The 23,150-nt window shown below is 44.0% G+C and overlaps 1 protein-coding gene across 1 annotated transcript in view; it reads right to left on the bottom strand.

Annotated features, from left to right (window-relative positions):
• The window catches only part of LOC119177370 (neuropeptide F receptor-like), a 440,672-nt gene that overhangs the window by 290,707 nt on the left and 126,815 nt on the right, over positions 1-23,150 (bottom strand). The window contains exon 3 of the mRNA XM_075876179.1: positions 16,742-16,850. The gene's annotated coding sequence lies outside the window, so the exon portion shown is untranslated. The remainder of the gene's footprint in view (positions 1-16,741; positions 16,851-23,150) is intronic.

The raw sequence follows: 23,150 nt of genomic DNA, 5'->3' as shown, positions 1-23,150 counted from the left end.
AAATGGTGGAAAAATTTAAGTGAAGAAATGGAAACGTCTTTGAGAGGGTGAGAAGATGAGCAAATGACAAGAAGCAAGAAAAAGAAGAAAACGGTTGCCCTAACAGTAGGAGAAGCAACTAAAAAAGAAGAGTGGGTGGCAATTCCTCTGCGTCGCAAGGCCGTGCTCAACTGAAAAATTGCTCCTGGGGACTGCGGAGGTAATTGAAGTGCTAAGCACCACAATGAACAGAAATATGTGTGCATGCTCTCATAGTTTGATGTTAGCGTATCAGGTTTCCCTTCTTCCTGCTTCTCATAATTGTTACTTTCTTTGAAAAAGAAATAAAGCAAGGTGGTGCAGCGGTCTTTGCAGGGGCGCGTTCAACTTAGATATAAATGGTCTTGCGAACTCGGCAAATAATAACGGCGACACTATATATCGCACCTCAGATTCTACCCAGCACAATGAAATGGCTGCAGAGCAAGGGGGCGAAGCAAAGGCAAATCCCGAGTTACATGAATAATAATGGTTTCTTCAGAATGCATCGATCACAGAAGTTCAGCGTTTTTTTTTTCCACCTTGCGCAATGCCACAAAACTGAGGAGCTTGAAAAGCTACAGTGTTAAATGCGGCAGAAGCCTGGGAAGCGAAGAGAAAACATGCTGCCGTCTAACGATAACAATGACGCACTGGTGCATGCAAATCTGTTCGTTACTTTCCCACATCTGGCAGCCTCGTTTCCTGCCGTCAGAGTTAACGATAAACTTCTAGTCATAAATCGATACGGAGCACATATGTTCATTTTGGTGAGGAAGAGAATTTAATAGTGTGACAGAGGAAAAACGATAAAGAAAACGGAAGAGGAATAAAAACAATTTTAGAAATCGTTTTCTGGCGCAACCACCGAAGTGTCACACTCGCAAGGTGGTAGATGTTTCCACATGCCAAGCTTGACATTTTTGGTTGCAAGCGCTATGGAGTGCTGTCAGGGACATAGTTACCCCCACCCACTGTTCCTGGTGCCTCTCGAAGCGCCAGTACCTTGCCTGAATTATCGACCAGGGTGTCTCCCTTCTTCATACACGGCCAAGGACCATCGATTCACGCGCCAGTTTCTTCCTGGCGAATGCCACCGATTTTCCGCTTTTCGCGTTTTTGTCATCCGCCCCCCCCCCCCCCTTCCTTCCGCTACTTCACAACCGATCCGGCCTCTCACCCCTCAAAGTTGGGACACCAAGAGAATCCACACCAACCAATCATTCCTTCTTCTTCTTCACTTTCTTATTTTCATCTTGCAGCTCCTCCGAGGCAGTCCGTTTCACGCTTCCAAAGCATGTCCGGTCAATGTTTGCTTTAAAGTGACGAGAGCCATCGAAGGAGAAAAAAAGAAATCGGGGGAATAGAAGCTGAAAGCGAGAAAGATGCGAATCTTGTGCAGGGAGACTCTGACAAATAGGGGTGGCACGAAGCGGGGAGGCAGTCGGGACGCAAACGATCGTGTGCACGAGCGCCCACACCTGCGCGACCACGGACACGGCGACGCGGCACGCCCTTGTCAAAGACGCGGCATTTGCCCAAATGGACTCCGGTGCGAGTGCAGCGACGGTCGCCCGTTGATCTGTCATAGAAAATTGCGATCGAGACGAGCGGTTTCTCTCGAAGCGAGATTACTGTACTCTCAATACTTCGAGCTGCTGGGCGCCACCTTGCGTGTGTTGTAGGCTCAAAGTGAAAGTGTGACAGTGCTTCAAGAAGCAGAGGTTCTTGAGAACTCTTGGTATAGTGAGCCACGAGCAAGGGTTGCTTAAGAAGGCTCCACTCCCGAAAAAAGTGTTCACTCATTCCAGCAACAGCAAATCCCTGTCGTTTGTACGAGTCTACATGAAGTTCGCCATTGCAAAATCATGATGTCGATGCTTGGAAAAATCGGATTCAGAAGAGTTAGCTGCCGGCTTCACTTCACAGAACGTTGTGATTTCTTAATCACTCACTCACTGTTTGAACCTTGAGGCGAAACTGATTTTTTTACGAAGCAAAGTATACAACCTGACGATATAGGCTTGCGGGTCAAGAACCACCAATCTTTTTCCTTTAAATAGTGTCCCTCATGTTGGCTTCATTGAATAAAAAGTATTCTACACATTTCTTGTATAAAAATGGTAGCTTCAAAAAATCAACTCACTCTTTCACGAAGCCACTAGCCATAAAACCTGCCTTACTTAGTCGTACGCCATTCCTCAGCATTACGACCGCAAAGAAGAATTAACCGCAAAAAAGTAATGATAACTATGAAAAACTAACCAGCAAAACACGTCCATGAAGAGATTATACAGAGACTAAAATAGAAATAAAAATAAGTTATACAAAGAAAGGCACGCAAGAAGCACATCACACAAACAGAGAAAACAAAACAAAGAAACGTAAAGGCATGCTGAATCTGGGCATAAGAAGAGGAAAAAAAATTGGCACCTGGCATCCCGGGGTGCAACATGTACACTATCCGCGATTGGAGGCTAAACAGTCTTCTATTTGTAGTTTTTCTAGCGTAGAAATATCGCCCTCTTATTACTTCCTCTATTGCTACATATGCAGGCCGCAAAAAAAAACTTTTTACCCAAGGTTGTGCACAGATTTCAGATTGTATTGCGCACACACTCAGACCATTTAGCAGCCCATAGGCAGCAAGAAAGCAGGTTTAAGCTTTCACCATTGGACACGCGACCATGTGTGAGAGATAATTGCCGCTAAAAAGACAAACACAAAGCACGCACGAAAAGCATTGACGTGAACTGGCCGCTTTTCTCCTTGTTTTTGTTTTTTTGGTCGCTGTTCAGTGTACGCCTCATAAGGGGCAACTATGCCTCGTGGTAAATACCGACTGGACCGTGCCTGGAATTCATCTGAAACGCCAACCCTCGTGCGCCTGTTCTATTCTCCACACAGATCTACGATCAACGCGTGCGGGAGTGGAAACGTGACTCTGAAAGGCTGCGACAGTGAAGCTGCACAGTGGACTGAGCCGACAATCGTGGCGATACATCACTTTCCGCCCACGCGTAACGCTTTACGATGCATAGAGTACGCCACGTGAGTGCGTCAGCGCGTCTCGATGTTCGTACCAGTAAATATGTACGGCGTGACGCACACGCCTTCGCCGCTGTGCATGGACGACATCAAATGAGAGGCACCGATACACCGTACGTACCACACAATCATGCCTACGCAAACGCCTCCTACCTTCTTTATATATTTTTTCTCTCCCTTTGTAAAGAATCGGCACGGGAAAGTCATGCAGTTGTGCAAACTGTCGACGACATAAAAGCGTGTGATGGTAGGGCTCAATATTCACAACAGCACCATGCATCTATAAGCTTTTCCCTGTGTAAGCGATGTAATATTGAGCGCCTGCACTAATGGCGCAGTTCTGCAGGCGGAGAAAACGGGCGGTGTTCCTGCTACCGTGACCCACCGGCACGATAAAGTGCTGCACGTGGGACGAAAGCAGTAAACGGGAACGGTATTATTCTTGTCGCCTTCAGAGTAATTACCTGGGTGTGTTAGCTTATGACAAGTGCACCACGTCCTTGTCCCGCATCAGTTGCTACAGAATACAATAGACGGCCACAGAACGCAGTTCACGTAAATAAAACAACATAATGCTGTATGTTGCAATACTTATTCGATGTCCGCGTCATACAAGTACCATGTGAAGAAAAACGTGTCACACTACATGTCACAGGGGACAAATTTTTGACAAGCACACTAGTTTCCGCACAAACAGGTGTTTTTTTTTTCTTTTTAGATCAAGCTTACCACAAAGTTTTTGTCAAGTTTAGCTGCTGTTCAACTATAAATTCAAAAAAGCTTCCCCAAATTTCCCTTTTTAGTTTAGTAGCTTGCCACTTCGTGAGGTTGTTAACGAGAACGAGGGAACTATGTCGGCATTTTCTGCCTCCTTAGCGGCAGCATGGCTCTGTGACATGTCCGTCGTATGACCATTAGTCACCGTTCGTGATTCACATGCCTTTGTTTGTTCGTTCTTTTTTTTTTCTGCCCAGCTGTGATTCTACTTTTGCCAACTTTTCTACTTCTAATATGCCCTTCTTCTCCTTCTTTTAGCTTGTTGCTGTTCAAGCTTTCCTTCTCCTCTACATTTTAGGTTGGGGAGAGAGAGATCAAGGCGTCTACGTGAAAACACTGCTAAAGAAGGCAGTCGATGGCCTGTCGAAGACAAGTGCTTTTGCCAAACCGTTGGCTCTAGTGTCATTTCCTGTTCATCAATTTTTCGTGCCTTATATCTTGCGTATTTTCATGAAGTTTGTCTTGTTTTTCTTACAATAAACACTTCAAATAAATATCTATTTATTTATTATTTCATGCCTAGGTTCAAGAAACATTTTGGAAAATACTAGATCGACTATTGAGTACAGAAAGCGCGCCTCACTCGAATTATCGCATCTGCTCATCTCTAGGCAGGTGCTCTTGAATCAAGAGAAAGACTCATGTGGGTATATTAGAACACCAGTCAAGTAAGCAGAACTGAAGCCATACGCTATGCCCCATTCAGAAGCAAAGCTCCTGTAATTAGCTTGTCCTTCATTGGTAGCCGTGCTCGAAATGAGCATTCATACAGAATATCGATCCATAATATATTATACCGCATCACCCCGGAATAATAACTATTACTTATTTATTTTCACAGGTTATGCAATCCTTAGGAGATCTATCGAAGGAGCTGAGGTCTCCACTACAAAACGGCAGATACAAAACGCTGGAATACAAAATATAGAAACTGCAAAATCCTGCACCTGGCACCGTAATTTTTAAAAAAGAAACAGCACCACAGCCGACAACGCGAAGAATGGAAGAAGGACGAGCTCTCGCTTGCGCCTTCTTCGTTGTTCCATCTGACTCGCTCGGTCCCCTCCCTCGTTGGCCGCTGCTGACCTGTTTCTTGAAAATTGATTACCCATCGCCCACCGGGCTTCGATATCTGCCAGCCGGAATGCCCCGCCATCATTCAAGGGCGCCTGTAAAGGTTGTTCTTCTGCTAAGTGGGTCTTGAAGCGGTGAAGCCGCACTATGGTGTTACAGCTGTCGGTTGTTAGAGAGCCCCGATTACGATGTCACCCTTCCCACAATCTCGAATGTCAGTTAATAAACAACGACCCAGCCAGCTAAATAACTGCTTCAATTATTATGAATTATGGCGTTTAGAGCTCTGAAGGATAGATTTCACCAAGATCAGCGGTGCTCATGGGGGATAAAGACGTCGATCAGTTTTCACCACCCTAAGAGTTAACCACCTCGGCAAACATGTGTTATGGAACTCGGGGGGAAAGCGTCGCCATGTGCGAAATGCGTAACCATATCTTCAGTAACCAATATGTTACGACCACTGAGCCACCACTGCACGTAACCAGCAATCAAACGAGGCTGTCAAATGAACGTTCGTTGTAGTTGCCGTATATTTCAATGCAACTTGGTACAAACTCAAACAGTAAATATTCAGTTCAGCGTAATATGTATTGAATGATCTATTGATTGTATAACTCATTCATGCAATCCTTCATTCATTATCACTCGATCTAGTAACTTACACGTGTGCTCACATATCAGGGCTTTTACAAACCCCATGTTGTTGCAGCAGGGATCTCAACTGATTTTCTACACATGTGTTTCGTTGAAGTGCTTGTAATTACGACAATATTTCCTTTCAGTGACCAATAGAAAAAATCTATCTATCTATCTATCTATCTATCTATCTATCTATCTATCTATCTATCTATCTATCTATCTATCTATCTATCTATCTATCTATCTATCTATCTATCTATCTATCTATCTATCTATCTATCTATCTATCTATCTATCTATCTATCTATCTATCTATCTATCTATCTATCTATCTATCTATCTATCTATCTATCTATCTATCTATCTATCTATCTATCTATCTATCTATCTATCTATCTATCTATCTATCTATCTATCTATCTATCTATCTATCTATCTATCTATCTATCTATCTATCTATCTATCTATCTATCTATCTATCTATCTATCTATCTATCTATCTATCTATCTATCTATCTATCTATCTATCTATCTATCTATCTATCTATCTATCTATCTATCTATCTATCTAAGCGAGCTACTCGTATTACATATTGCATTCTTTATTTATCGGAATGCCATCAGCTAATTTTCAACAACAAAACACTGTACAAGGTTTGTGCTGCCTCTCTAAACTTGTCAATGTTGCGATTCTTGTGCTTATTACAAATCTATAAGACTGAGGTCACCCTCTTGATGTTCGCCGCCGCAAGAGCAGCAGGACATCACCGTTCTCATTTTGCATAGCGCCGTTCGCTTCTCGACTTCCCTCGCTCCCCTTGCTGTTGTATTTCTTACACTTTTACCTTGGAGAATCCTGCGGTGTTTGAAATGAATAGAAAAAAAAATGATGAACTCTAGACAAATAGAGGGCAGCTCAATTCACATTACTCCCTTCGAGCGGCCCGCCTGGCACGACTTCAAAGCAGAGTGAGAAATGACGCCTTTCCAGGTCGTTAGCCACGGAACCGCGCACCACCGCCTCGCGGAAGCCTTTCTCCCCCCCCCCCCCCTTTCCCCCGCCATCATTCTTCTCTCGATCTCCATTCAAGGGAAGCCATCCGTTCGATCGAACCGTTCGAGGCCTGCACTGACTGTGCTATGAACCCACCGCATCTCGGAAGCACTGTGTCACGTACTCGCTAATACGCACAAACAAACAGGTTCATCACTGCGGTGTCCGAGTGCTGCTTTTTCCTTGCGGCGAATCTGGAGCAGGAAACAGGAAGCGGCAAGACAGCCGGAGGAAGACTCGGTGACACTAAATGGCGTATTTTCCCGCTTTCTACTTTTCGGTTTCCTCCAGACAAGTCCCTCCTTGTGTTCTGTCTGGACGGCCGGCGCAAGATCACGCCTCTAATTGCTTTCCACATCGAACATCCCAAAAACACAATTTCGACTTCTTACCACATTGAACAAAGAGAGCTCAGATGACCTAGCATGTTCGGGGGAGGCTTTTATTCACTCTCCCGACAATAGTGCTGCGACTGCTGTAAGAATAATGGCTGGCAAGACAAGCGACGACAATAACAAAAGATAGAAACCGACAGAAAGAAATTCGCTAAGGCACTTTCATCTCCCCACTCTCCTCATTGTTATCCCGACAGACTGAATTTTTCAGCAAAAAAATTCGAAAGCGAGACCACGAGATCGAATTAAAACTTTCTCTTTATCAGTTTTTCGATCACTTTTGTCATCTTCCACAGAACGTGACAGTGAAAGCACCTATTCACTTACTTTCTGTCAGGTTTTTCTCGTTTTCTTTTTTAAAATAGTATTGTCCATAAAAAACAAGGAAACATCCCCATTCCTGCAATGGTAATTGCGTTGTTCCAAGTTTCTCATCACATAGGCTTTTCTTTTCCAAATCTCCACCCATCCAGGAAGCTAATATTTCTGTCACGCCCATCACACCGCGACGCAACTTTACTGTGCCGCCCGTGGTTAGCGGTAGCTTGCTCGCAAACGCACTCTTTTTTGCGCATGAATCGCAGACACGTTCATGCGTGACTAGTGTAACAGTGAAACAGTTCTGGGTACATCTCTCCCCATTAGAAAAACTAATAAACGAACAGCGACACTGCGAGTAGAATACAATTATTGGGAGATAAAAAGAGGTGTTATACCATATGTTCACTACTTCTCACGTCACTTAATAAAGCTTGGCAAAAAAGAATATAAGAACGTAGAATGTTCCGCCAAAAGAAAACTTGTCTGTCTGTGCCCCGCTGTTGAGGGCGTGTACAGGAAAAGAGCCGTAACTTGACAAGAGATTCTTTTAGGGGCAAAGTTCTATGGGGGGTAGCCTTGTCGGCGTGAGCGTCCGTATCACGGAGATTAGTGGATGTGAGGCACTCGTGTAAAACAACAAATGTTTAACGATGTACTATCAGTCATAATGGTGAGAGAATATAAAACATCTAGAAGTCCGAGCCCTCTGTACAAGTCGGCGACTTCAACGTACACCTAGCTTTAGTGTCGAAGCTCACAGTCTACTGCTGTGGGGGTCAGAAAACCAGTCCTGTAGCTGAAACAAGTGTGTATCGGAATAAAAAAAGCTTCACTATAGACGAGCAACAACTATAATTGTGAAGAAACAATATGAAACGCCGTCTAGTACAAACCTTTTATAGTATTATTATCAGGAGTTTAACGTTCCAAAACTACTATATGATTATGAGGGAGGCCGTACTGAAGGGCTCCGAGTGTGTCGACCATCTGGTGTGCTAACGTGCACTGACAGCTCGCAGCACGCGGGCCTATATCGTTTCGTCCAAATCGAAATGCGACGGGATCGAACCCGTGACCTTCGGGTCAGCAGCCGCGCACCTAAGCCACTGCTCCATCGCGGCAGACCCCTTTATTTTTGCTGGTGACTTCAACATAGATGTTAGAAACCTTAAGACACAGCTTTATCGTCGACTTTTTGTCACTTTGTCACTCAATATACATTGTGTGGAGCAACGCTCTGGCAACGTACGGGCGACACAGAAAAAAAGTTTTAACAATACAGTTGTGTCAATCATAATTTTGACAGAGCAACATAAAACATCTACGAACACAAACCTTTTATTCTAGTCAGCGATTTCAACGTAGGCATTCCGAACCTTCTCTTCACCATTCACTTCGTGAAGATGCGTGGACATTTTAGGCGGGGGTAGTTCCCGTTTGAATTTTTCTCATGAATATCATCTTTCTTAACAGGCCTTCTTCAAGAGTTCCAACGCCCCCAGACCAGCACACTCATTTAGACTCACTGCTTTATCCGAGTCTGGATGAGTAGGACTGAGGGTAACTTTTCCGAGTCTGAGTGAGCCCTAAGCACCAAATGAGTTGCATGAGTAAGTGGGGGAGTTTTAAAGATGCAAAAAAATCACAGCTCTGCCGCAAAGATCAAGCAATGAACGCGATAGAAACAAATGGGAAGGTCACACGCAGAATGGAAAGCAGATCGAAACATGCCCCGCGGTTCTCAGGCACAAATGGCGCATAAAGCGTACTCACAGGTTCAGCCAATAAGTGTCTCAGTTGTTACTTCGCTGTGTATGAAAAGCGCGCTTTCCGGAAATCGAAACTACAATGATTGGAGTTACCTTTGTGCGCCCGGTAACTACAGCAGTGTTGCATCAGGTAAAGCCTCAGGCCAGCCAAGACATACGATCCTCTCCTCCTCCCCACCGTGAGATAAGGGCGCGCGAGGGAGCGTCGCTCCCCTCCTCTAATCGAGGCTAAGTACGCGTGGGAGATTAGTGCGCGTGCCGCCACGCGATATGGCGACGCGCGCTCATTGTACCAGCTCTCTGGTAATGCTGAAAACATGAAAATCCCCCCCCCCCCCGTGATGCTCATGAGCAGCGGTAAGTGGTAGATATAAATAGCTTGCCGTTTGAATGGTGAAGGACGTGCTGCTCGGTTGTTCAGTGGTAAACGCCTCGCGAGTGCTCAAAACTGTTAATCATAGGCGTGAGTTACAGAGGGGGAGTTGCCATGATCTTCTCACCCTCAACACCGGAAAGTACTTCCCGGAATATCATAAATTGTTTGACGTGAATCATCCCTCGTAATAAAGATGGCCTAGCTGAGTTACTGCTACTGATACCTTATATATGAATGTACACGATCAAAAGGCGCCAAGTAGAGCCCCGACTACTCGAGATATCGGTGTTAAAGAGCATTGACACTGAGTTCGACAAAGGCCGATTCTGGGCTAACGTACTGATGAGTTGACTCACTCGGGTTAACAGACTCGGATAGAGCCGTGAGCTTAAGTCTGAGAAAGTCCAAGAAAGTATTGAAAATAGCGCTTCTATAGTGGGTCATCTTCAAAAAGGACGCCACTAGCGCTGAGAGGCCGTGCCTAGCTGTCACTGTCACCATTACGCGTTATGACTGAGTGCCGGCTAATAAACATCTTAACATAACCAATATTTTCGCGAGTCCTGAGTTCGAGTGAATCCGGCGGGCAATTATTTTAGCGAATTGAGTGCGCCTGGTTGACGAAAATTTTGCTGAATGCGAATCCTAGTGAGTGCGAAGGGCAAAATATATTTCAGGAGCGAGTCTGAGTGAGCTCCAGATTTTTCGCCGACCTATGCCCACCCCTGACCCACACAGTAACGACACCGACACATGTTGGAGCAGTTGGAAGCGCGACTGTCCGCCTCTTAACAGGCCGAACCCAGTTGAACGGACAGCTAAGACAAGTGGCGCTTTCGACCAAGGCTCCTCCCTATCAAATAACCCGCAGAGGTTCTCACGGTCATACCTAGAGGGAAATCTGGCGCTAGCGAGCTGCTGGATGCAAAGGAACGACGGGATACGTGAGCTTCGAGCTTGACCCGGATTTGTATACTTCGAAGACGCGTCTAGCTTCACCCTAAAATGATTGATTTCTTACTAAAAGAGAACGTAATGAGCTATTTATTTTTTTCACTGGACTGAAACATGTGTTATTTAAACCTGGAACCTTCTGCGTCGATGTACAACTTTAGAAGCGTAAGAAGTTGCCAAAGGTCGCTAAACTTGGCAGGCAGACGACAAAGCGAGCGTTCCCTCTGCCACTTTTATGTCGTCTGTTTTTTTCACCGCTTGGTTGTGCCGTCAAGGTGAGTGGACTTTTATTTTGAAACATAATACGCGTGAATGACATCCGCTTTAAAAAGTTTCGCAGTCGTATTCCCTTTTGAGCCGAAGCCTCACTCAACGCCAGTCAAAACAAGCCTCGCAGACACATATACCGTCATTCCCAGCGCTTCGACATCGCCCCTTGAGAAATTCGTGTAGACGGTGGCGCCACACTTCCCTCTAGCTATTCGTGAAAAACTCTATTAAATCATCTACGCTTCATTAAAGCTTTTCAGTACTGTTCTCTTGGCGAGAGAACGTGACATGTGCATTACCTTTCAGTTTGTAGAGTGCAACCAGAAAGCAGTTGTGCACCAATCGCCAATGTCATGTGGTCGCAGGTACGTCAGACAATCGGCACGTTGCGCAAAGGTTCGACTCTTTGACTGAAGGACTCGAGCGCTTGTAAGTAACCCTTAATTATAACACTGGCTTCAGCGACACTCTAAGGCGACCTGAAATGCCTATTTTGCCTAATACGGCTTACGTGTTGGTGTTGAGACAAAACATTTTCTGGAGCGATTGATGAAAACAAATTAACGATGAATTAATCTCGGGATATTCAACGCGTTTTCTTTTCCCGTTATAAACAGGAGCGTCTTTGCCAGTCATGGGCTGTTTGCTACATTTCATTACGTCTTCCGCCATTTTCATGTGTGTGTGTTCTTTAATTCCTTAAAGCTCGCCTATATTATGTTGGTTGATTCTTTGCTACAATTGCATTACATTGATTCAGTACGCTATCTTTTTTCATTCTGCCAGCAATGCTCGATCCAAGAGAGGGGATACTTCAAGCTTTACTTTGCGAAATTGACCCTCGATAAAATATACCGGTGATAGTGCACATTGAGACCACGGAACTATAACAACAGCCACAAGCATGTATCTTTCGGTGTTTGATTTTTTAACCAAACAAACCGGTAGTACTATTACTCTTTACATCTTTGATTGATTAATTTGTGGGGTTTAACGTCCCAAAACCACCATACGATTATGAGAGACGCCGTAGTAGAGGGCTCCGGAAATTTCGACCACCTTGGGTTCTTTAAGGTGCACCCAAATCTGAGCACGCGGGCCTGCAACATTTCCGCCTCCATCAGAAATGCAGCAGCCGAAGCCGCGATTCAATCCCGCGCCCTGCGGGTCAGCAGTCGAGTACCTTAGCCACTAGACCACCGTGGCGCGGCACTCCTTACATCCTTACTATTCCCGTTCAGTACTACCAGTGAAATTCATACCCCCTATAAATTATTTTTTGTTCTGTGACATTGCTTCTTTGGTGTTTCTTTTTTTTTTTTTTTGCCTTTAGGCTAAGTGCTAGCTCTAGTTCTGCTGTTGTGCTCTCGGTATCTGTTCTTCTTAGCACAAGAAGTTGTCTTAAGCGAAAAGATTTTGCAGGAGAGCATGAAAAGAGCAGGTTGAAAAGAAACAACTGCTGCGTATATTTGTTGTTGTTACCCGATCAAACCTTTCTCTTTCTGTTCATTTTATGTCACCGTCTCGAGGTATGTTGTTATCAACTTGTATCACTTATTCCAAATCATTACAATTTTGAAGTAATGACGCAACCTGGCCCATGTGCAGTGTCTAATGTATTTTTGTTTCTTTTCTTGTGTGTCTTGTGTCTTCGTACATGCGCGCGCGTATATATATATATATATATATATATATATATATATATATATAACTACAGTGTGTAGCAATATACTGACTAGTGTGCTGAGCGCCCAAATTCCGTACGATAGATGGTCGCTTCGCTGCCCCGCCGCAGTGGTCTAGTGACTAAGGTACTCGTCTGCTGATCCGCAGGTCGCGTGATCGAATCCCGGCTGCGGCGGCTGCATTTCCGATGGAGGCCGCATTGTTGTAGGCGCATGTGCTCAGATTTGGGTGCACGTTAAAGAACCCCGGGTGGTCGACACTTCCGGAGCCTTCCACTACGGCGTCTCTCGTAATCATATGGTGGTTTTGGCACGTTAAACCCCGTATATCAATCAAATCAGATGGTGGCTTCGCATGTGCAGAGTGCACTCAGATACCACAAGCGGCGCTGCGTGTCGAGAGGGTGCACGAACGCGCGAAATTCCTCTGGTTCTGTTGCTGCTGGAGCATCGCCACGTTTAAAATCAGTGTGGCACAGCTGCCATCTGATTTACTGTGAAGTTCGACGGCGCCTAATGTGCACTGCAACACCCTGAGATGTTGAAAGCTAAGTGGCAATGCAAATAAAGGACGTGTATTGTGCCGCTGTGTCAAAGAAGTTATCGGTCGAACAAGAAAAAGTTGTCTTGTTCCCCGTACTAACGAATACGGCATGGTTTTCTGCATGAAAAAGTAGGATCAAGAGGGCAGACAGAAGGCCAAATCTGAAGGCTGTCGTGTGAGAAAAGCATCCTGAGAGTGACTCCATCGAGCTATCTTTTTTGTATTAGGGTGAATGGTGTCGGGAACAAAATTGACGTATAGACATAATTTCAAATATCAGTATTTATCCTAAAATTGAAAAGACTCTTTAAAACTTTGTTCACACACTTTTTCCCCCAAATCAACGTCGGACTTCCTTTCCAACAACGTATTCTTATATGCGGCGAGTGTCGGATTGTTCATTAGCATGTTATCATTCTTTGTTTTCACTCGAATCCTAATGGAACGCAGGCTAAAAGGTAAAGGTTTTTGGGTCTTCTGTGATAATTCCCACTCTCAAGAACAAAGCACATTTTTAAAAATAACTCTGGTGGTTATACTTTCGATGATTTTTAAAATTAGTTTCTTTGCGTACTGCAACCACTTTGAGCACATATCTGTCCGTCTATCGATCCTTCCGTCCGTCCGTCCGTCCGTCCTTATGTCCGTCTGTCCGTGCGTCTGTCGAATTGCCTACGTTTGTGTGCCCTCACGATCACCCCCTTAACTTAGAGTAAACCAAAATTAGTGTGGGCGGGTAAGATGAATTGCAACAGAATCAAAAGTTGGGCTAGTTCCGAGATAATCTTTATTCCCTGTGTTCTCGATGTGCCACGGGTGTGCTTTTTTGCCTGCACACGCATGCGTTGTTTTTTTATTGCCTCTTTATATATTCTTCCCTTTCTAATAAATAGTTTAGGTGCGAGAAAGCGCTTGTCCTCTCTTCCTTTCTGTTTATTCGTGCACTTGAACTGACAATTATACCGGGTAAGATGGTTTGAAGAATATGACTCGCTGGTCGCGACATGAATATTTTCACAATCCCATCACGTACGCCATCAAATCCTTCTCGCCACATCTTTTTTAACGCGTGATCGTTAGGCTAGCATTGGCAACGTTGACCTTACGAATACAAATAGTGAACGTTTGTGTCCTAGCGGAGGAATTGAAGCCAAGAAATCTGCGTGGAAACCAAATATTCTACTACCGAGCCACGCCAGGTCTTCGAAATACTTTGCAAGAAGAGCCAAATGTTCGTGAAACGCCAATTCTGGTTCCAGTGTTGACTATCTAATTTCTCACATATATTTAGCGCCACTTCATAATGTTTCGCTCAATAAAAAATTACAACAGATTCGCCTTCCATCAGCATGCTTTGCTTGGCATTGATTCCCAAGTTAAATGGGATCTACCTTTTTTTTGCGGGCAGTAGCGGATGGCGAAATGTATGCCACGAAATGATCATTTGGTATTGCAAAGCGCCAATACTGTGAAAGCAATCCAGCAGTTCTTATACAATAAAGCATTGCGTAAAAACACTCCGAAAATGCAGAAAATAGTTCGCCTCGCACGGCTCGGCCCCCTGAAAGCTTCGCAGCGCTTGCGGAGCGCAAGGAGATAAAGGAGATAAAGCATCTGCCATCAGGATTGGTTGGAACTTTCACTAAGTCAGCATACGTGCATTTCCAAACATAGAGCCTGAAATCTATCATTTACATAAACTATACAAATATGAATGGCATACTAACTCTTGCAACATAGAAGGTTGTAATTAGGAGCATATACACCACCATTCATACCCCCTTAACCTCCCTGCCCACCCCCTCCATTTATTTTGTGCGTAGTTTTACAAGCCATGTTTATGACAGTTTTTCTTGTACTGGGTGTACTGCATTGTCTGCCTTTCAACAGTTATATATTTTTACTTTTCATTTGGTCAATTTACGAATCTTTGGCGCCCATTGTGGTCGCCTAACTTTCCACAAGACAAGACTTTTTGCTCACTAATCTTTTACGTCACGACACTTTCGCTTTAAACCAGATTTGTATCGATACTACCCAATCTTGTTTGAAACCCACCATACCACTGTCCAAAGCGTATCTCCGCTAGCTTCATGTTTCCCGTGAAAACTTAGTCCACAGGGTTACCAGCTGCTCTCCAGACAAGGACATAATCTGTTACATAACGACTTCAGTCCTTCTTGCACGCCCACACAGCTAAAAGTATTCACATCGTCCTGTGACCTCACTGTTCTGTCAATTATTTTTTCATGCAATGCACAGACTTTAAATACTCATCAAGCTCACTCGTAGCAACGTCTACGTGAGAATTTCTAGCTGGCTATTGCTAAATAGAAACCTTCAAGAGATATATCTGTCCCACGCACACACTGACAAGAAGCCTCAGGCCGAAGCATCCAGTCGTCGTTGGAAAACACAATTAGTCGAGCTACAGACACCATATCCAAGCATCTCGGCCCTCGAGACTAAACCAAGCACTAGCCTTCCAGGAGAATCTAACCTTTAACGCAACAACACTGCCTCGCAGAAAACTAATTCGCCAATACACGCATTTTGTGTGCGTGTGCGTGTGTGTAATCCAATAACAGCCTCGAGAATCCAGGGCTTTCCTTTCGGGAACTCTGGAACCTTGTCGCAGACAAAGCCACCCACGCCAGGATGAACGACGGACAGATCGAGGGTAAGCCAGGCCAGCGCGATTCGTTATCATTGCGTACAAAACCGGAAATGAGCGACGCACTTCCGCAGTGAAGGCTTCTTCGGCTATTCCAAATTAGGCCGGCTTTTCGACTCGCGTATTTTGTAATTTGTATTTTTCCCCTTCCTTTTTGCGTGTATCAGGTTCAAGAGTGTTGGAAAGAGGCCTATGTGAAAACCAGTCTAGACAAAAAGGGGAAAGCTCGACGACACAGACAGTCAAATTTGATAATTAGAAAAAATAAACCAGCACTGAAGCGACCTAATGACGGAACTTCATTCAGAGTGATGTTAGCACATATAGCTACATCTGCTTCATTTCATTCATTTGGAACAATACATTTTTTTTTCAAAAGTTGATCAAGGACTTTTTCATTAAGCCGCTCGCTATATCAGTGGTGTGAGTGGGGTGGTTATTGAATTAACCTTTCATACAGCATGCTTGCGGAAACACTCCATCTTGGAGGCTGGAAATACGGAGAGGCTTCGAATACCTTTAGGTCTAGTCTTTTACACCTCTGGCATTAATGCGTTTTCCTGATGACACACCCCGCCAGAGGTCTTGACCAGCACCCTTCTTTACCTGGAAATGACAAATGCTGCAGTATACAGTATAGTATACTGCAGTATATGATACTATACAATAGTTGAGTTAGTTAAAAGTTAATCCCTGGCACACACTTGGCCTGCTCGATTATGACATCTATTTAAAATTGAGCTTATTTATTCGCCTTCCCTGAAGCTCTTCATAAAAACAGATTCGACTAGTTATTTGCCTACGCTTCCGTGATGCGGCCTTGACAAGGTCTGCCATCACCGCTCATACTAGATGAACCGGCATCTGAAGACGAAAAACCAACCAACATGGTGAGTGCGTCATGGTGTCTTAAAACAACATTCACATCCAAAAATCAATTAAAAATTTTACAAACAGCATTGAATTTCTCCTGCGTTTAACACGTTATATACAGTCGTCCCACATTGCGCATCACGGTTGTCACAAACGAAAACGATTAAAACACACGCCCTACTACCTGTGCTTGCCAGGCCACTCTTTGCCGCTTGGCGCGGCCTGCTGAACACGCGAATATTCTCGGAAAAAAGGAAAAAGGTTCACCTTGGGTCTCCGAGGTGGCGTGCTTGAAGAGTATACGCGCACGAACTCTGAGGTGGAGTCGCGCTCCCCCGTAGATGCCTCGTCACGTTCTCTGTCGGTGATGGGTTGGCTGCGCCAAGACAAACAAAGAAAGCATGTAATTTGTGGCACTTCTACGCTAGAGTTACACATCGTGCACATGCAGCGCAAAGGGACGATTTCATTCGTGGACGAAGAGAAAAATTGACGGGGCATGGTTGCGTGAAGGCGAAAAAAGTCACGAATGTTGTGTTTTCAGCAAGCCATGGCCCTTCCCCAATGTTACAGAAAGTGTCAAATGCGTCAAATCATATTCATACTTGAGACAACTATTAGCGAAAAGAAAAAAAAGGTTAATTTAAAGGTTGTTCTAAAGAAAACGCAAAATAAAATGACCTTCTCTTCGAATTGATCAGAAGTTTTGTGTGGAAGCATATATAGGTAAAACTCGAAATGTAACTCCACCAAAACGAGCGCATTGCTAACAACAGACAATAATTACGTTAAAATCATTCATGAAGCCTTATGTATAACATACATTGACATTTACATTTACCTATAATGTTAACACTAAAATATTTAGTTCTTTGATCTATGGCGACTATCTAAAACTCAAAAAATCATACCAATAAACGTTCCAGCTCCTAACTATATAGACTGTTACGGGCGCACGTTGTGATAAGGAACGGGCATTGACTGCAGCGTCACAAACAAAGCTTTACACCTAAACCTAGTTGAAAAAGACAGCCGCGCTTCAAAATAAAAAAACAAAAACCTGACTGTAAAGCGAAAGGATTTTAAACGATGCGAGATAAAAGGCGTCAGAAGTGTTACAGCCGTCTCTATACGCCAGGTATCGCATTTGCGCGAGACTTTCACATGCAGCATAAAGGATGAAACTCGCTCACCCGCATCGCTAATTGGGGATCTAATTGGGTGAAAATTACGCCATGACTCATGCACTCGCAGTCACAAAAAATCGCCACTAAGCATGCACTCGTGCTCGCTTCGCCAGCGTGTGGGGTACGTACGGACGCAGTCGGAATAAATCTGGCAACGTCAGCAGGTGCCAGTATCTGCGTCTCATTTGCATTACCGAACGCTTCAGGAGGGTAACTGCTGTTTTCTTGCCTGTTACTAATTGCCGTGAAATATTCAGTGCACATCACCAAGCTTAACAAAGATAGTAGCCAGATATGCATACACTAGGCTTGGGTCATGTCAAGGCTATAAAGAACCTGTATCAGTATAGTATACGCTAGTATTACCGTGAAGCGCCCTATATACCAGTGGACAATATGCGGAATGTGTGAGCGTCATATTTCGGGTAACCTTCTACGCCAATCATAATAAAAATTGTTACTATCATAATTATGGTATATTTTATTATTATTATTATTATTATTATTATTATTTTATATTATTATTATTATTATTATTATTATTATTATTATTATTATTATTATTATTATTATTATTATTATTATTATTATTATTATTATTATTATTATTATTATTATTATTATTATTATTATTATTATTATTATTATTATTATTGGGGATTAACGTCCCGAAACCACCATATGATTATGAGAGACGCCATAGTGAAGGGCTCCAGAAATTTCGAATTTCGATTACCTGGGGTTTTTTAACGTGCACCTAAATCTAAGTGCACTGGCCTTAAGCATTTTCGCCTCTATAAAAAAAATGCAGCCGTCGCAGCCGGTAATACATCCCGCGACCTGCGGGTTGGCAGCTGAACACCTTCCACTGGACCCCCGCTGCGGGTTATCGTCAACGTCCATAGTTGCTTAGTCCTTGCGTACTATTTTGTTTTGTTCATCAGATGGCTGTAATATATGCTGTGAGGTTACTGCAAGGGTTGTGTTTCATTATCTATCTTGCGCTGCTTCGGCGAGGACACGAACTAGTGCCTTGCGCTCAGAGGCTATAGGTGACCAAGAGTCTCATTCAGTCTTTCTGAAGGTTGTTATGCACATGGGACTCTTCTGCTTATGCAATTCAGAGATCGAAAGTATTCTGGAGAATTCTGGAGTACCATCATACATTCGGTAAATCAGCTCTGTCGAAACGCGACCGAGATAGTTTGTGTGGATCCGTATAATGAGCTCTCTCTTCATGCTTCGTCTTATTGTGTGCTGCCAAACATTATATATACATTTTCGTGGAAACTTGCAAGCCGGAGAATTATTTTAAAAAGGTAAACGTTCGCATTTGCCTGAGAATCACAACCTCACCAGACTTTTATATAAGGAATAACGAAAAGTGATTTTTTGCATATGTATGTGCATCTGTGTATATCAACACACAAACAGCCACAATACTTCTGTGAATGCGCTTACTTAAATATACATGATGTTTCCTAATCGCATGTTCCAATAAACATTTATAGGGAGTGCATCTTAATAAAGTCTGCGAGCCCCACAACCATGATATAGTTATGAAGTCGTAGTATAGGACTCCAAAACTTTTGACCACCTGGTGTTGCAATGACGTCGCGGGGAAGTATGTTTACGTGTCTTAAGCCAATATATGGCGTGTTGATATTTCAAGAAGAGATCAAATGCACAGATGAACAATTCTACCTAAAGCAGTTTGAGTAATCTAAGTACACATTTAGCCTCCGAAACCAAGTTTAAGGTGGCATAAAGCTCATTGATATGCAAGGTTTAACGTCCCGAAACCACCATATGATTATGAGAGACGCCGTAGTGGAGGGCTCCGGAAATTTCGGCCACCTGGGGTTATTTAGCGTGCACCCAAATCTGAGCACACGGGCCTAAAACATTTCCGCCTCCATTGAAAATGCAGCCGCCGCAGTCAGGATTCGATCCAGTGGCCTGCGGGTCAGCAGCCTTAGCCACTATACCACCGCGGCGGGGCGACGGCATAAAATTGTATGTGAAGCCTCAGAGATGATCTTCATGGGAAAAGGCTTGTGGTACTCATTAAATTGACCACGGGTGTCGTCATATTGCCAGCAAACGTATGACTGCTTTTTTTTTTGTTGCTAATATGAAGTAACGTGTTATTCATCTTTCAGCCTTATTCCCACCCTGATTCGATGCACACCCGCAAAAATAAGAGTTAAAGCAGTCATCGTAGGCGTACGCCAGCCGGCTTGAAATCTCGTCGTTGTTCTCACTTGCGTATACGTGCGTATAGGGACCGCTAATCGGGTGTTTTGTATTGGTAGGAAAAAGAAAAAAATAAGATTGTCTCACATGCTATGACGCATGCTACAATTTCGGTCCTAATGCTGCTATGCCGTTACAGCTGAGTGTGCGAGCAATTTTTAAAGCCCTCTCCACGTAAAACAGGCCAGGCGTGCTTCCTTGGGCAGGCTCGGCTACGTGGGTCTTTCTCCTCTATTTTTTTTTTGGTCCCTCAGTTCTATCTCTTGTCTCTCATTTTTTTTTTATCTTTCTCTTTCTTTCAATCTCTCGCTCACTTTTTTCTCTCTCGGTACTCATTCTGTCGTCTATCATTGTTCACGCGAATCCATATCTGCATTTGAAGTACTCTTCGATAACATAACTTCCTCGTTTTCCTTGTTGTTGTTACTTGTTGTTGTTCCTCATTGTTGTTGCTACTTTTCAAGGCGGCTGTTTTTTTTAAGTCGTTCCTTACGTGAAATTTTCATGCCACATGTTCATATATTGCTACTTTCGAACGCTATATACTTGTCGAAGCCCCTGCTGCTTTCCACTGTGCAGCTACACTTAGCTAGCTGTTTATTTTGCTGGCTCTGTTGTGCAGCGAATCATCCTTGGAGTTCATTAATGTTGATAATAATGCTAAAACAAAAAAAGTTTCTTAAATTTAAATGCCGAAACAAAATAAACAAAAAGTACGGCAGCAGCGCATAAGTGGTGCAACTTCTGAAGGTACAGCATATCTGGGCGGCCTTGCTTGTTCCCTTTTTAAAAATTTTATATTCTTCTCTTTCTCTCAATTTTTATATCTTTTTTTAAGACCTTCCTCCTCTTTTTTCAGTCCTTTTCTATCCTTTCGTCTTTTATTTCTTTCTTTTCCTCTCTTTCCCTTTCTGTTAATCTCTCTCTTTTCTCTTTGTACTTATTCTCTGTATCACACCCTTAAATGAAGTTCCGCGTCGGTCTCATTGCGAGCAATGAAAGAAAGGCCATCATCACGTGATGGCGTCATCGTAACGTCACACATCACTGCTTGATCAGAGACGGACCGACATCAAAGGCATTTGAAAACAAGGTAAGAATGCCTGCAATGAAGCATTGGAAAAAAAATAATGAATTGCAGAAATGTTTTCGAGAGTGGCCTGGAAGGTTCAATATTTCGACTTTGAAGAAGACGATGGCTTTCGAGTTGATCGAGAGAAATCGGTGTGCATAACAGACCATGCGGGTATTCGCGTTTCACGCCGGAGAAATCTGCTCAGTCACACACCCGTTGCACTTGCTCGGGCAGCGGAGCACAAAATGAAGAAGAGGAGGACGAGGTGAGAGCGCGCGGCATTACTGGTGATACGTAAGCCGAGCCTAAAAAGCAATATTCGCTGCTTCGCCCAAGTGGCCGCACAATACGTTGTCGTCCTTGAATCTGCAATGGAAAAAGTTCAGGTCTTTAGTTATTGCCGTGCACGTGCCACAGAATGGCCATGAATAATAATAAAGTGATTATTTGGGCCCGGTTGGTACATGATCAACAATGGGAAAAAGAGCGTAACACGTGGACAGTGACAGCGCTTCGTCCGTCTCTGTCACTGTTCTGTGTTACAATAATATTCGGGGTTTAACGTCAAAAAACCATGATACGGGAGACGCCGTAGGCTAGGGCTCCGAAAATTTCTACCACCTGGTGTTCTATAACGTGCACCTAAGTCTAAGTACACGGACATCAAGCATTTTCGCCTTCATCGAAAATGCGGCAGCAGCGGCCGCTATTTGATCCCGCGACCTGCGGGTGAGCAGTAACAACTTAGACCACCATGACGGGTTGCACCACAGTGAAGGTTGAAGCACCACCTTAAAGCACCACCATGCGCACGTGATAATTAAACAAAAGACTACCCTAAACTTGCACATCCGGTTACAGCCAGTTGTGTACCGGTGTCACTTAAGAACTTTGTATTAGTATATCGGCATTGGAGTGAACTTCGAGCAGAACATTTACACGCATTGTCTGAAAAGCATAGGTTCTCGTTTTCATCAGTCGAAGCTGACGGTGCATAGTTCGCGCTCAGTTACTTAACAGTGCACGCCTTGAAAGAACATAAGTATGAAAGGTGTTTGAAGTGTCCAAACAACGTTCACGACATTTAAGCATATGTGAGATTGAAATCAAACCAGCACGTAGGCTACATAAGTTCGACTAAAGGCTCGATAACAGTTCCCATTTTTTAATCGTTCAATGTGACGGTTGCAAGTTTAAACAAAATTGCGAAAAAGGTAATGGTCTGATGAAACTTGATCAATTGTAACTTTGTCCATTTTTTTTCTCTCGTCTTTTGTTTTAGGCTGAGTGACTTTGAGTAGTCGGTCGTACCAGCCTGTCCTAGCTCATAATTAATGCCAATAAACGAATGTGCTTAGATGCATAGAGCACCTTGAGCGCGCAGTCATTGCAATTCCTAAAAAAATATGATGCCACAACGATCGTGGTCGAGTACTTCGCTGCCGCATTAAGAAGCTAAGTGGTTAAAAGGTCAACAATAGAGGTATGCAACGCACGACTCAGCTCAGTATGCACGTCCAATAATACCATGCGAAAGCTGGAACAGACTCGAAGACAATTTGGGCTACCGATACTTGAAGGACTCTACCAACGCCCCCTCTATTTTATCAATGCCAGTCAAATGCTCCCAATCTAGCTGTTCCCCACCCTCTCCTCTAGCCCATTTTCGCTCTCTTTCATTGTCTAGCCTCCGGGTGTGCTTTGCGGTCATGGTGGAGAGTAGCCCCTCATGCAGTGCCTCGTGACAGAAATCATATGACGTAATTTTTTGTTCAGTTGTGTTTAGATCCGAGGGGCGGCGTCTTGCATTCCTCGTGTTCCCAATATTGGCAGTCACGCTGGTTCTGTGAAATATACGCCGTTTTGAGATAGCGTCTCACTGTTTCTGGCGCTATGCGGCCAACCAATGGGGAAGCGTCACTGCAATGTCTCTGCATGTGCTGTTCTGTGAAGCAGCGGTGGCGTTGTCTCAAGCCAGAAAGAGGCAGCATGACGGAGGCGAATCTGAGAGACGTACGATATTGGTGTGGGAAACAGGTCTATCGCATCTTCGGGGGAGAGCGCTCGGACGCACGTGTGACCTGAACAGCGCGACGCTTCACATAGTGCCGCATCACGACCACTCCCCGAATTAAGGCGGACCGACGGCTCCCGTTGA

Source organism: Rhipicephalus microplus, chromosome X (genome assembly GCF_043290135.1).
Source record: "Rhipicephalus microplus isolate Deutch F79 chromosome X, USDA_Rmic, whole genome shotgun sequence".
Classification (NCBI taxonomy): Eukaryota; Metazoa; Arthropoda; class Arachnida; order Ixodida; family Ixodidae; genus Rhipicephalus; species Rhipicephalus microplus.
This window is presented reverse-complemented; position numbering and strand designations above follow the sequence as displayed.